At 46.1% G+C, this 16,221-nt stretch overlaps 1 protein-coding gene across 5 annotated transcripts in view; it reads right to left on the minus strand.

Moving 5' to 3' along the window:
- TPST1 (tyrosylprotein sulfotransferase 1) overlaps positions 1 to 7,187 on the minus strand; it is a 63,168-nt gene extending 55,981 nt beyond the window's left edge. For all 5 annotated transcript variants that reach the window (XR_014714404.1, XR_014714405.1, XM_084651140.1 and 2 more), the window contains exon 1: positions 6,991 to 7,187. The gene's annotated coding sequence lies outside the window, so the exon portion shown is untranslated. The remainder of the gene's footprint in view (positions 1 to 6,990) is intronic.
- Between the last annotated feature and the right edge of the window lie 9,034 nt (positions 7,188 to 16,221).

Below are 16,221 nucleotides of genomic sequence, written 5' to 3' on the forward strand. Positions count from 1 at the left end.
ATGAGCTACAAAAGTGAAATCTTGGAAGAGTGTTGCCGTTTTCATAATGTAATGATAAATAATAATAAACAGTGTGTAATAAGCGTGTCATAAAAAAAACAAATTATTGCCAAGATCACTGCTTCTATCATTTATGCTTAAGTAAGGGAGAAAATCCCTGGAAATATTCATTTTTAGGATGGGGTTCGTGAGGTCTGGTATTTTTGTGAAAGGGGTTTGCAGATTGTTAAAGTTTGGGAACCACTGCACTAGACTAATCAATAGGCAAAAAAAATTACTAACAAGTTCATAGAATATAGAATATCAGGGTTGGAAGGGACCTCAGGAGGTCATCTAGTCCAACCCCCTGCTCAAAGCAGGACCAACCCCCAATTTTTGCCCCAGATCCCAAATGGCCCCCTCAAGGATTGAACTCACAACCCTGGGTTTAGCAGGCCAATGCTCAAACCACCGAGCTAATGTAACAAAAATGTTACCTGGTGAACCAAAATGTAGATTGTATTGAGCTAGGACATCTACAAAGAGTTTAATTACAAGCATTAGTCATTTTAACATGAAGTAAAATACTGGACTGGGACACGTTTTCTTCTGCCCACCATGCTTCACCCTTCCCCAGAACTCATTAACACATCTCCAAAGGAAAAACGTTCATCCAAATTACACTTTGTTTAAACTCAGCCATTTCATTTCTGGAACTTGGCTCTTTATTTTTGTACCTTTGTACAGCCAGCCTTTTGCTTCCCTACTTTGCCTCAGATCATTACTATTGACTCAGTATTTTGTATAAGGAATCACCACACAGTAAGACCATTAGGATTGCAAGAAATACTGAAGATCCCTAAGAAATCCCTTTGAAACAAAAATATTTTTGGAATATTGTTTTTAAAAGGTACCTACAGGTATCAGTGGAAGTGATCTAGATCAGTGGCTCTCAACCTTTCCAGACTACTGTACTTCTTTCAGGAGTCTGATTCATCTTGTGTACCCCAAGCTTCACCTTACTTAAAAACTACCTACATACATATAAAACAGACACAAAATACAAGTGTCACAGCACACTGTTACTGAAAAATGCTGACTTTCTCATTTGTACCATATAATTATAAAATAAATCAGTTGAAATATAAATAACGTACATACATTTCATACAAGTCGTCTGTAAGAAATTTTAGTTTGTACTGACTCTGCTAGTGCTTTTAATGTAGCCTGTTGTAAAACTAGGCAAATATCTAGATGAGTTGATGTACCCCTGGAAGACCTCCGCGTACCCCTGATTGAGAACCACTGATCTAGATTAAACCCATTTAAACAGTAATGAAATGCTAGGAACAATCACATATCTGTATGAGTTTATAGCAACCTTTCCAAAAGGCACACTTAAAGAAAGGGCTTAAAGGAATTCCACAGATCCTCTAATTCAATCAGCTGACCTGCCTTTGATTTTTCATGTATGTTCACCACAAAGAAGAATGTATAGGCAAGTTAACTGAAACAAAATGTTATAGCACTACACTGAGAAACATAAGTCAAATATTTATTGTATACCACTTAAAACAGCTGCACAAATTGCTCCTTTCAAGAAAGGCTCATTTAACAGACCATTCCAATGAGGGACATTATAAACCACCCTTCCCCTTCACTCTGAAAAAATAAATATTTCAGTAGCATTATACATGTACAAAGCACTATACAAACATTAATTCTCATGACATCATTGCAGTGCCGTTAAATGTGTGTTATCCCAATTTTACAGATTGAGTAACAGAAACAGAGAAATTAAGTAATTTGCCCAAGGTCACAAATCAAAAGCAGAACCAGAATTAGAAATACGGAGATCCTGAGTTCTAATGCTATGCTCAGGCTTCCAGACCATACAGACTCTCCAAGCTCTATGATTGTTTCCATCATATTGTCGTCTCTCCTTTTTGATTTTCTTTCCCCATTTACATGGCACTGGCATTTTGTTTACTTAAAGGACTAGTACATAACAACCACTTTAATCCAGTTTCCTAGTGAGAAAACTATCTAATTTACACACACACACACACACAAAAGTGATGGCCTCTTTCCATCACTTTCTTATGTATTGTTCTAATCTCCTAGTTCTCTTACAATATACATAAAAGAGATCCAAGTACCACATTTATACTCAAGACAAACGTTTCTTAAAATTGTTGAAGTGGTGAGAAAATTGACCATAACTAGGAAAACCTGAATTAAGTTTTTCCACTGCCAATTTATATCACCGCTGAATTTGAGATTTCCATATTGTGGAAGACACACACATACATGGAAATAGCCAGATTCCATTAAATGTAACTTGCCCCATAACAATCAGGGACTGTAAAAGGTGCATGTATCACATATGCTATAGATACATAAAAAGTCAATCGGTGGGTTAAGGACAAAGTGAGACCTTTTCCTTTTTTTTTTTTTTTTTTTCAGTTTGTAACATAAAATCTCTCTCCACCACCAATCCTACAATCTGTCATGGTAACAAACCTTACCTTCTACTAACTCTGTGACAACCATCGTTACCTATGGTTATTTGTTCCCAGATAACAAGAGTGAAGAACTAACCCGAATGATTTCTCCATTCAACTACAAAAGTACCAAACAGAGCACCAAACATAAGATTACTGTACTAGGATCAGGGGGAGTTGCCCTTCTCATCTGAAAGCAGATAAGCCCATTTAATTAATATATTTAAGACAAGAATATAATGCGATTTGTGACTCAGCGTTAACTATAGCATTATGTGAGAGTCTCCGCTATAATTACATATACTTCATATTTATATATATTGCATATTCTCAGGAACATATTTGGGTGTTCTAGAACACATTGTTTATGCTTACATTCCAAAAAAAGTTATCAGATAGTATGATAATTGCATCTTGTCACATTAAAACAGTTGCCTACTGCCAATTTAAAAATATATAGAAATATATTTCATATTTTACATGCAGCATCTATATACACACTCCTTTTTATCATACTCCCCCATATTACATTTTGTTCCAACAGTAAACCTGCAATATACCCATTAGCGACTACAAAACTGTAGTTTGTTGCATAGCTCCCAGGTGCACAAATACCGTACCATACAGTTCCATTCTGCCGGAGAAGTTTATTAATTTATTTTATAAGGGCTGTATTTATATAGTACATTTCCCTGAGTCTGCAGAATAAATGTAACTGTAATTAGGTCATTTCTAAAGTGATACAAATGACATGAATAATTTCTGGAATTGTACTGACTTATGCCCACATAAGTGTAATACTGCAAAAGATTATGAAACAGCTATATACAAGCTGCCTTTTACATCCCTAATGCATACATTTATACCAACTTCAGATAGTGAAGTAATACCCACAGATCAATATTATATGACAGTCTTCCTACTAAACAGCTTAATTGACAATCTTGGCCAAACAGTCTAAAACAGCTCTGCACTTTTAGGATCATGTTAATCAATTTTTATAGGAATTTTTTCCTGATTAGAATAAGTCACATCTGTCCTATAGATTAAAACCACACGCCTAAGGCACTGGTTAAAATAAATCAATTTACTTTTAGAGTATTTTTATTATTATTATTATTTAGTATCATATTCTAGGATTCCCTGCTGTATTAACATTGAACCAGCAGAGGTCTTGCAATATACAGGTTACTCAAAGATTTTATAACAATATTCTGTTTTATGTATAATTGTAAAGGTTAAATTCAAAGTTAGAATGTCAGGGAAGGATGATTTCTGTCCTGATAAGGAACCAAGAAATAAACAGCTACTCTGTTTTGGGAATTGAACCTGTAATTTTAGGAGAGATCTTACAATATTGCTAATTGATAATGTTGGCTCCATAACACAGAAGTAAAGCTCCTTCTCCAAAATGACCCAAGTTACTAACTATATCTTCTTTCCTCCCCCTAAGCATCCGACAGCTATGGAAAGGTAGCATCATTAAATTCCATTCTCCTGCCTGTTTCAACATGCTGTATAAAATTCAGATTCAAGGGTGAAACCAGTTCTACAGAAAACAAAGACAGCCACTAGGAGGCCAAATCCTGTTAGAAAATCATTTGCATTTCTGTTAATACTGAAAGCAGTTTCTAATGGTTGATCCCAGCCTTTTCTGGAAGGGAAGAAATGGCTGTAAAGTTGAAAAGCCAAAAGCCCTTTTCAATTAGGTGAGTAAAGGAAGGACAATGTGCACACATTGTATGATGAAATTTACAAAGCTTTATTAGCATAAAGCTAGTAAACAGAGAACATGCATATGTATTTTGTCTTGTATGTACATAGACATAGAACAACAGGGCATTCCTACTGCAAATCATGAACTTCCAGAAAGCCTTATTTTATCATTTAAGATGGGATATTTGCCCAGCATGGTCCTTAGAGTTACTCAGCAATGGAGCTCTAGCTCTTGTATACTTCCTCGAAGAAACAATCTTAAATTGTTTAAACTTTTCCTGCTTTGAAATTGTGTTGGCCAGCAAATAATAAATACATAATTATAGAACATTTTCTTCCCAGGCGAAAGAGCAATCACCTCCTGTAGAAAGAGTTCACAGCACCACCTATATTTCCAAACGGTGCGCACACACAGGTTGGCTACCAAAGGCAAACAGAGACACCAAGCAAGCCGGATTCCTGGCCCTTGCAACCACTGACACTTTCGTGTATTCTGTTAGGATGAAACGCTGTCAGTCCCATATGGCCAAAAACAGACATGGGGAGAGTAGAAAGACATTGGTGGCAGGGGCTGGAGAGAGAGGGAAGCAGGATGTGGAGATGGGGGCAGAATGCAATGAGGGAAGACTGGCTGGGGAGGGGGGCTAAACCAGGATTTGGCGATGAGGGGTAGAAAAGGGATGAGGAGGCAGTGAGTGATTGACAGGAGCTGGTTTTAGGGGGAGAAGGGGCCTCTGTACTGGTGGGGTGATGGAGGAATGATTCAGAGGTGTGGGAGGGGACTGGATGGATCATATTGGGGTATAAAAGGGCTGGCTGGGGGCTAGGTCACGGGAGGGGGGGAAGGGAAGACATCTGAGGCTGGGTCACAGGGGGGCTGGCTCAGGAATAACGGTCATGGGGGGCGAATGGGGCTGGCTCTGGGGGGTACAATGGGAAGCAGGGTCTCGGGGGGGCTAGTTCGGGAACAATGGTCATGGGGGGCGAGCGTGGCTGGCTCTAGGATGGGAAAAATGGGTTATGGGGGCACAATGGGGAGCGGGGTCATGGGGGGGCTGGCTCGGGAATAATGGTCATGGGGGGGCGAGCGGGGCTGGCTCTGGGGGGCAAATGGGTCATGGGGACACAATGGGGAGGAGGTTCACGGGGGGGCTGGCTCGGGAATAACGGTCATGGGGGGCGAGCGGGGCTGGCTCTGGGGGAAGAATGGGTCACGGGGGCACAATGGGGAGGGGGGTGACGGGGGGGCTGGCTCAGGAATAACGGTCACAGGGGGCGAGCGCCGCTAGCTCGGGGGGGGGGGAGCGAATGGGTCAAGGGGGCACAATGGGGAGCGGAGTCACGGGGGGGCTGGCTCGGGAATAACGGTCACAGGGGGCGAGCGGGGCTGGCTCTGGGGGGAGAATGGGTCACGGGGGCACAATGGGGAGGGGGGTCACGGGGGGGCTGGATCGGGAATAACGGTCACAGGGGGCGAGCGCCGCTAGCTCGGGGGGGGGCGAATGGGTCACGGGGGCACAATGGGGAGGGGGGTCACGGGGGGGCTGGCTCGGGAATAACGGTCACGGGAGGCGAGCGGGGCTGGCTCGGGGGGGGGAATGGGTCATGGGGGCACAATGGGGAGGGGGGTCACGGGGGGGCTGGCTCGGGAATAACGGTCACGGGGGGCGAGCGGGGCTGGCTCGGGGGGGGGGAAATGGTCACGGGGGCACAACGGGAAGCCGGGTCATGGGGGGCTGGCTCGGGGGGGGGGGCACAATGGGGGCGGGGGTCACGGGGGGGCTGGCTCGGGAATAACGGTCACGGGGGGCGAGCGGGGCTGGCTCGGGGGGGGGAATGGGTCATGGGGGCACAATGGGGAGGGGGGTCACGGGGGGGCTGGATCGGGAATAACGGTCACGGGGGGCGAGCGGGGCTGGCTCGGGGGGGGGCGAATGGGTCACGGGGGCACAATGGGGGCGGGGGTCACGGGGGGGCTGGCTCGGGAATAACGGTCACGGGGGGTGAGCGGGGCTGGCTCGGGGGGGGGGAATGGGTCACGGGGGCACAATGGGGAGGGGGGTCACGGGGGGGCTGGATCGGGAATAACGGTCACGGGGGGCGAGCGCCGCTAGCTCGGGGGGGGCGAATGGGTCACGGGGGCACAATGGGGAGGGGGGTCACGGGGGGGCTGGCTCGGGAATAACGGTCACGGGGGGCGAGCGGGGCTGGCTCGGGGGGGGGAATGGGTCATGGGGGCACAATGGGGAGGAGGGTCACGGGGGGGCTGGCTCGAGAATAACGGTCACGGGGGGCGAGCGGGGCTGGCTCGGGGGGGGGGAAATGGTCACGGGGGCACAACGGGAAGCGGGGTCATGGGGGGCTGGCTCGGGGGGGGCACAATGGGGGCGGGGGTCACGGGGGGGCTGGCTCGGGAATAACGGTCACGGGGGGCGAGCGGGGCTGGCTCGGGGGGGGGGAATGGGTCATGGGGGCACAATGGGGAGGGGGGTCACGGGGGGGCTGGATCGGGAATAACGGTCACGGGGGGCGAGCGCCGCTAGCTCGGGGGGGGCGAATGGGTCACGGGGGCACAATGGGGAGGGGGGTCACGGGGGGGCTGGATCGGGAATAACGGTCACGGGGGGCGAGCGGGGCTGGCTCGGGGGGGGGAATGGGTCACGGGGGCACAATGGGGAGGAAGGTCACGGGGGGGCTGGCTCAGGGGGGCGGCCTGGGAATAACGGGTCACGGGGGGGGGTTGGCCGCGGAGGGAGGAGTCGGGGTCCCCCCCGCGGGGTCAGCGCCTCACCTGCGCTGCGCCGGGAAGGAGGCGGGAGGGAGGCAGGCGGCTGGGTCACGGCTCCGGCTCCGGCTGCTGCTGTCGGCGCCGCCTCCCTCGCCGAGCCCCGGCCGCTGCTCCCGGCCGGCACCATCGCCGAGGGGAGCTCCCGCCGCTGCCAGCTCCTGCCCTTCAGCCCGCGGCGCGGCTCCACTCGGCTGCCATGGAAATCACAAACACGCCCTGATTGGCCACACGCCGGGCCGGGGCCGGTTTGTGTCGCGGGGGCTGATTGGCCAGACTCAGTGGATTGACAGCTGAGTAGGAGGGGCTCCCAGGGTCGTGGGCGTGGCTCTAGCCGCCCTCTGGCGATTGAGAAAAAAGGGTCCCTCGGCACGTGGGAGGAGCACGGGCACATGTGTATCAGTGTGAACAGCTGGATACATTTCTCGATTTGGATGAATGCCCAAGAAAACAGCTGAATGTGAGTGAAACACCTGTCTGCAGATTGGGCTTTGAAGCATGCACCTCACTGCACCTGTCTGAACAGCTGGTTTTGGCAAAAACATTTGGATTTAGAGCAACAGCTAGGTCAACATCTGTCCATGATGTAACACCTGGGTACGCAGCTGGATTTGGGTTTGCTGGGATGAATATCTAAGCAAACAGCTGGGTCAGGGTGAGCACCTGGACACTTGTCACAATTATTATGAACAGGAATATAGCCTACAGGCAAATGACTGTGGTGAAGAACATCTAGAATTTGATGACAACATTTAGATTTGGACAAACATATGAATCAACGTGTAGGTAAACAGTTTGGGTTTAAAAGCTTGTGGATGAATAGATATCAAAACATTATGTAACTTTGCCAGCTACTTCAGACCTTGTTAAATACAGCCTCCTGTAATAATCACATAACATATATTTATACAGTGCTTTTCAGTCCAAGAGATTCCAAAATGTTTAAAACATAAACATATGGCAAGCTGTAGAAGTAGCATATGGCACATGTACAGCAATCACTTCACCTATCACAGCACTGAAGTTAATTCACCTCTGAACTGCTCATTCATTTTTATTTTTTCACAAGAGGTTTTCCACTTCACAAAAAGTGGCTGGCGTAAACATCACCCCAGTAGCAACTAATCCTGAAAAACTGTGTTACTGTTTGCTAAAAAAAATTATAGACAAATTGCCTATTACTGTGATGTCTAGAATGTTTGAATCCCAGCATTGCAAGAAAATAACAGATAGTATGACAAAGGTTTTCACCTACTCTAAATATACCCACACCAACTCTACAAATGTATACTACCACATCCGAAGAAGAAAGTTATAATGTGTACTTGAATTACAAGAATCTTTAAGAAAGTGCAAGAGCTCCAACCACAGAAACCACAAGTGAATAGATACTTATGAACGCCAAGTAGAATGTGCTGCCTGGCTAAGATATTGCCAAGCTCACAATCAGTTAATTACAGGAATAGAACAGGCAGGTGAAAAAAGTCTAAAGCTTAGAATTCCATTGTATTCCATTAGAATTCCATTCCATTTCCAGTCTTGCCTGGAAAAAAGAAAGTTGCAAGGGCATTGAATGCTTCTCTTCTGAATGTTCCACAGCTGACATATAAATCAGATGTGAAAAACTTCCCAAAACAAACAGCCCTTTTGAGCAGTCCATTTCTAAGCATAGTGCAATAGTGGGTGGATGAAATTAAAAGGATACACACATAAATGTTCTTAGAAGTCTGGTATAAGCAAGAGTATAAGAGAACTGGTATAAGAGAGCTTAATTCCATCACGAATAGGGCCCTACCAAATTCACAGTCCATTTTGGTCAATTTCACATTCACAGGATTTTTAAAATTGTAAATTTCATTTTTTCAGCTATTTAAATCTGAAATTTCAGGGTCCTGTAACTGGAGGGGTCCTGACCCAAAAAGGAGTTGTGGGGGGTTGCAAGGTTATTGTAGGGGGGGTTGCGGTACTGCTACCCTCACTTCTGCTGCCGGTGGCAGCACTGACTTCAGAGCTGAGCAGCTGGAGAGACGGGGCGGCTGGCCAGGAACCCAGCTCTGAAGGCAGAGCCACCGCCAGCAGAGACGGAGAAGTAAGGATGGCACGGTATGGTATTGCCACCCTTACTTCTGCGCTGCTGCCTGCAGAGCTGGGCCCTCAGTCAGCAGCCGCCGCTCTCCGGCTGCCCAGCTCTGAGGGTAGCAGCACAGAAGCCATGGTAGGGTATTGCCACCCTTACTTCTGCGTTGCTGCTGGCAGGGCGCTGCCTCCAGAGCTGGGTGCCAGCCAACAGCTGCGACTCTCCGGCCACCTAGCTCTGAAGTCAGTGCAGAAATAAGGGTGGTAATATCACAACCCCCCCTAAAATAACTTTATGACCTCCCTGCAACTCTCTTTTGGGTCAGGACCCCCAATTTGAGAAACTCTGGTCTCTCCCATGAAATCTGTATAGTATAGGGTAAAAGCAAACAAAAGACCAGATTTCACGGTCCATGATGCGTTTTTCATAGCCATGAATTTGGCAGAGCCCTAATCATAAAGGTTCTTCAAGTGTTCTCTGGCTGCTTATAGATATATTGCCCTTTAGAACCGGAATCAGACCACATGTCCATCATGTCTGGGACCTTTTGATCACAATTCTGCCATCACTACCCTATACATAAAGCCAGGTTTTACACCACCGAGGAAGAGGAAACAAGATTGGAATCTGGCTCAGTAACACAATCACAGTGCTAGTTACTTCTCTATCCCTAGAGGTCCTAGTCCAGGTGACTTGGAGATTTCCACCATACACTGACACAGACACATCTCAAAAGTGTCACTCTATGCTGCAGAATCATATTAAGAAGAAACAGGTTTATAGGCTGCTCAGGTCCGGGGACCAAGGGCAAGGGAATGTCCCGTCCCCCATCCCCGTCCCCTGCCCTAATTCATGTTCCTGGGCAAAAGGAAATATTGGTTGGAGGGATTTAACAAGATTCCTGTATAAAAAAACTAGTAAACCTGATCTATGAAATCCACTCTCTGCGCTAAGTAGTTAAGCATTTGAAAGATGGTTATTAGTCATCATTAAAGAGTACAGACTAACACGGCTGTTACTCTGAAATTTGTATCCTCAGTGGCCCATCTCCTACAGAATGCAGCCATTTCAATTTGAAATCCCCTAATATAGTTTCACAAGCATTACTCTCTGAATTTCCCAGTGAGAGGATACAGATTCCTTTGACAGACTCCAAAGACAAGGAGGACTTTTGGCACCTTAGAGACTAACAAATTTATTTGAGCATAAGCTTTCGTGAGCTACAGCTCACTTCATCAGATGCATTCAGTGGAAAAAAAAACCAAAGACAGTAATGGAACACATTTTACTATCAGCTGACACTCATGAAACAGTAAAAGGCTGATGACTGAATTGGCTGATGCCATTAAGAAGGAGAAGATGAAAAAATTAATAACATACCATTATCTGATTTAACGTTAACGTAGATCTTCCCAACAGCATGTCTTAAAACTTTTATGAGCCTGAAGGGACATACTTTCCATTAATAGCAATGAGCCAGTTCTTGCTGCCAATGCCGCCCAAAGAATTTATAAGAGTGTGCCTAATTTTCCTCTTGCTTGCCAGGGGTAGAAAATGAGGACTCTCTTGAATATTTTTGAGAGATTAATTTTATTGTGCTTCTTCAGATGTGCTGAGACTATTAACCAGATTGCAAACTGATGTGGCTGTTCTTATGAGACCCTATCCACTAACAAATAATAATACCCAGGGCTCAGGATTCTAGTCTCACTTGCATCAGCTTTACTGCTGTAACTGCAGTGAAGTCAATGGAGTTACTCCTGGTTTACACTGCTGTAAGGGAGAGGAGAACCAGGCACATCCGACTGAAATTCATGTGTTTAAAAAGCTCAGCAGCAGGCAGAGCCCTCAATGAGCCCCAAAATTGGTCTTTACTGATACTGGGTTAATATGTGGCACTATGCATTTTATTTGCAGTTGTGAAAAAAGAAACCAAGGATAGCAGCAACAGTAGGTGCTTACATGCCAGAGAATGAGGCGTTTTAAGGTTGCAATAGGCTGATATTAGGAAAGGGTCCATCGACTGAGGGCCAGGTTTTCGAGTGTTCAGCATCCACAGCTAGATCCCAGGGCACTGCTGGAAGCAGATCACTTTTGAAAATCTGACCACTTCAATTAGGCACCTTTCTGGGCAGGGACTGTCTCTACTGTATGTTTCTACAATGAAGGCGTGGCCATGAGACACTACCACAGATCAAACAAGTGAATGATGATAAATGGGAACTGAGCACTTTTGAAACTCTAGCCACTTTTGAAAATCTGCCTTGTTTTTAAATTGATTTAACTCTGGGGAATGGCATTGTACAGACAAGCCTGCCATCCCTACGTTTTCTCTTTTGTCAACAGGACAGGTAGTGCCCAGGCAGGGCCATTCCTCCATCTGCCACACAATGATGACAAGCAGAACTCATCACTAGTAGCAAGAGAAATTAGATATTCGGTCTCCACACTGCACCTACAGAGTTGGGGCATTGTGGTGTTTGGTTGGGGATTTTTGTAATACAGACACATGTCCACTAAAAACTGGACAGAGCCCATACATTCCTTTCACATGGGCTCCCACGCAGCCATCAGAAGGCCATAATAAATGTTATTTACAACCAATCAGGGCTGGATTTGAACTGGTGTTTTAGAGCTGAAACACTCAGTATCCTGTTACCAGTCCCCTGAGCCAGGCAGTTCACTTCAGTCCATTAAACAGCTCTTTTCAGTTTACTTTATTGTTTTACTGTTGTTGGGTTTTTTAACGGCATTCATTGTGATTCACATGCTCAGTCCCTCTAAAGACTGCTTGTCTGCTGCAATGGAGCAGTGCCTCCAAAACAAAATAAATATCCTCCCAGGGAAAGAGGAAAATGAAAATGCCGCTGCACATGGCTGGTGCCAAACACTGACCCATGTTTCCCTTCCTTAATTAACACTTGCAGTGAAAGTGGAGCCAGAGGTCAATTAGGCTGTTAAACGTTTCATTATACAGCATACACACAAAGTCCTGTTGCCCTGTTCCAAGAGGCAGACATACTAACCGAGATTCTAACGCTCAGCAAAGAAGTTGTTGAAGCCAGTGTATAAACACTGTGTTAAATTATAGAAAAACACTGCTCGTTATTTGACAGCAAACCTAATAATCTGGGGCTACTATTTATTTCTTTTTGCCTCTGAACAGATGTGAAAGTACTCTAGCCTGGGGGTTCTACAGCGTGCACCAATGCTATGCACAGATACTATGAGTGCGAAGGGGAAGAATGATCATGTGGCTCACACAAAGGACCGGGAGAGTCAGGAAAGCTGGGTTTGGCTATGCCTAGTTTAGCCATAGCCTTTAGGTGAAATCCTCACTTCATTCAAGTCAATGAGAAAATGGGAGGAGAATGGAGGGGTGCTGGCAGAGCGAGGCTCCGCTATACCTGATTCTCTGCTGATGGAAGGTTTGCCTCGCAGCAGTGTAAGTTCAAGTCGCCGCCCTGCAGCTTTCAGATTCACCAATGCCAAGAAGAGCAGTCAGGGAAGTGGGATTGGGTCTCTGTTAGCAAAGATCAGCTGCAGGGGAGAACTGACCCTTGAAAGTTGTTGCCATCTAAGAGCAGTTCAGAGGCCTATATAATATGAGTTTAGTTCCTAACTGACAAGTATGCATAGCACAGGAACAGTCTTACAACTGACGCCCCTGTTGTCAGTTTCAGCAGAGAATCCAGGCCTGAGTGGTCCATAGAGACCGAACTCCACTCCCCTCATCTCTGCAGCTGATCTGTCCAAGCCAGGGGTGAGGCACAATTAAGGAACAGGGGGCCAGATTCTCAGCTGTCAGAAATTTGAAGGACGGTGCTGGCACGATATGGTGTTGAGAATCCTTGGCACTGGGCCTGGTTTATTCGATAAGCACAGGGAACTCTTTTGTCCCGAAGATGCAGGATGCATTAGGGTAGCAGCTCCAAACCACTTGCATATGTACCAATATCGCTGCTTTGGACTTGAACCGCTCGTACTTGGCTGGACCTGCTCACATCACTCACCAGCCTCTGGCATAACTCTGTCTTACTGCTTGGCTGAATCAGTACCCAAACACATACTTAACTTTAAGCACATGCTTAAGTCAACTCCATTAAGCATGTATTTAAATGCTTCGCCAAATAAGGATAGACTTAAGTTCATGTTTTTTAGTTAAGCATGCACCTAAGTGCTTGGCTGAATCGGGGCTTGAATGATACATTTTGCTTCCTGTTTTATAGTGGACCCTGTTAAACTGCCCCTCGGTTGTGCACACACTAACTTTGCCATGGACTGTTGTTATTTTTGGTACTGGAACACCCAGGAGCCCTAGTCAGGGAGCAGGTCCCCATTGTGCATGGTGCTGTACAAACACAGCCCCAAAAGAAAATCCCTGCCCCAAGGAACTTACTTGTAAGTTCTGTTGGTTTCTCCAGATGCCAGAATCACACAATCAGGCAAGCGCTGCTATTTGGGGTACCCCAAGACTCGCTGCTTGTTAGAAAGCATAGGGAAGCAAACAGTGGAAGTACCTGAGACTCAGCAAGGAGACTAGACCCTGAGTTCATCTTTAAGATATAGTCAGAAGAGGAGGCTGCTCCCAAAGGACCTGGTCCAAAGCCCGTTGAAGTCAATGGAAAAACTCAGGCTCCAAAAATCAGCTCCAAAGTTGGAGAATTGTGTTCATGCTCTCCTAAGCTCAGGGATAACTGGCACAACAGGCATTAATTCGAGGACATCTGTCCACACCTCCTCACAACACACTTAAAGACATTTAACGTCTGCTAAAGATGTACATCTCTACGCCTCAAATCATGCCGTAGGCCTAATACAGCCCATCTTACTGACAGAATAAACCTGCCAGACATTAAACCCTAGGAAATGCTGTCTGGCATGGAAGAATGTTGGTGTCTTTCCCTGGTTTCTAGGGGCACATGGACTTTTTTTTTTAAATGACTTCCCCCAGCTACCCATTTTATTTCTCTGGTCTGACCGTCTTGTGTATTGATTATGCGCCCAGTGCAACTCGTAGTGATCACCTTGGCAGCTAAGTCTGTACTGGCAACACTAAAATGCCTCCAATCCCATGCCCTGCAGAGCTACACCGAGGTCACAGCATGGGCACAATTTCCCACTCCTGGCACAGGGGACACAAAATGCAGCATCCCGCGGAAGGTGTGGGGCCACAGAGAATCAGGCCTGTTTGCTTTATCATCTGTAGATCTGACGAGCAGCAGCCGTGCAAGCACCCGCATACTAACCAACCTGTTGGCTGAGGATACCTCTGGAAAGGAGCGGATAGTTCAGCCTCCAAGTCCATTGTTTAGCCCTTGGTGTCTCTGATCACACTGACAACAACAGGGGCACTACCTGTTATGATGGGTTTTCTGATGTGGATACCAGTTCAATAGGAACTGGATTGAGACCACCAAGCTCACGACACATAGACCGTCAAACTCCCTTTGGCTGGTAGTGACCTTCGCTCACTAATAACCCAAGACAGCCAGCAGCCTACAGATTAAAACAGGGGTTCTCAAACTGGGGGTCGGGACCCCCCAGGGGGTCATGAGGTTATTACATGGGGGGGGGTCACGAGCTATCAACCTCCACCCCAAACTCTGCTTTGCATCCAGCATTTATAATGGTGTTAAATATATAAACAAGTGTTTTTAATTTATAGGGGGGGGGTTGCACTCAGAGGCTTGCTGTGTGAAAGGGGTCATCCAGTACAATAGTTTGAGAACCACTGGACTAAAGGCTCTGTATCCCTGCATCTGTCCCCAATCTCATGTCACTCATCTTATATATGAGACAGCTAAAAATTGGTCTTTTCGTGTGCTGTCTAGCATTTTCAAGCTGGAAAAATAATTATGCTATGGATATCTTCATGCAACTTTCATCTCTGCTCGAGTCGGCATGGAGAACTAGACATCTAATATATTTCATTAGGAGATTTTTTCCGCCCATCTGTACAGTGCTTCGGGATGTATGAAGTTGTGCTTTTTTCCCAGTCTTTGTGCAGCTTTAGCTGTTCAATAAATAGCCATGTTTCCACTCACAAAGCATGAGTGAATGCTCCCCCTCTTTTGCATCTTTCCATATACTTGGCTTGCAAACAGCTGCCTATGTGGCTTGATGGATGTGCACAGATTGCATGCTATTCTGCTTTGGAGGACGGGGGGCATTTTCTATGAAGATTCCTTGGCCCAATTTCCCCGCCCCCCTTCTTTAACTCCTCTGTCTGTAAAGATTCTACCTCACAGAGACCTTTTGGCCTGCAGCTCTTTTAGGAGTCTTTTGGGCTGCTACTAGATCAACAAGCAGGCAAACTGCAGGGCTATCTCTAGAACCCCCTACTTCTAGGGCTGCTTATGCAAAGCTCCTCCCCCCCCAGTACTAGCTGGCCCAGGAGACAAGAGATTTGATGTGGGTCTTTCATCTACTAGTGCAGAGTGCTAACCACAAGGGGAAGCAGCCCAGCACTCCATCCTGCCCTTCTAAGGTGGAAATGAGTTACGTGCTGTCTAAGGGCCTCATCTTGCAAGATGCTAAGTTCACCATGGGTTCTTTGGGAGCTGAGGATACTCAGCACTTTGCAGGACAAGCCTTGAGTATGTAAGATGAATGGAGGGTTGTAGAACATGTAATGGCCAGTTAATGAGCTAAGTATCCATTAGTTTAATTATAATGCCAGTAATACAGAAATGATCTCAGCTGAGTCTTGGAAATGGCATGAGGGGGTGTTAGTCAGTGGGGCCCACCCTCAGCTCTGGGGTTTCAAAACTTCAGTGCCAAAGAAATGGAATTTTGTTTGCATCAATTTAACGCTATTCAACTGAGCTCTGTTTGCAAGTATGGCAGTGAAACATCTGTGAAAACCTTTTCCTACTGCTGCACTTTGCTTGCCATCTGATGAATTACTCTGCAGTGCCAGCATCTCCAGCATAAAAATCAGAGACTATCACTTTCCAGTTGCCACTCAGGCAGATTTGAAAACAAAAACGTCCTGTCATCTAAATACGCTGGCATCTAACTCACTTACGAGGCACAGACGTTCCTTTAAAAGCAGCGACTGTACAATGTGTGTCCAGTGAGTCACTCTTCTTTTTATTAGCTGGCTAGTTTTCGAGGAACAGTAAAAGTGTGAACATATTGTTGGTTTTTTAAAGCAC

This window comes from Lepidochelys olivacea, assembly GCF_965140295.1.
Source record: "Lepidochelys olivacea isolate rLepOli2 genome assembly, chromosome: 17".
In the NCBI taxonomy this organism is placed as follows: Eukaryota; Metazoa; Chordata; order Testudines; family Cheloniidae; genus Lepidochelys; species Lepidochelys olivacea.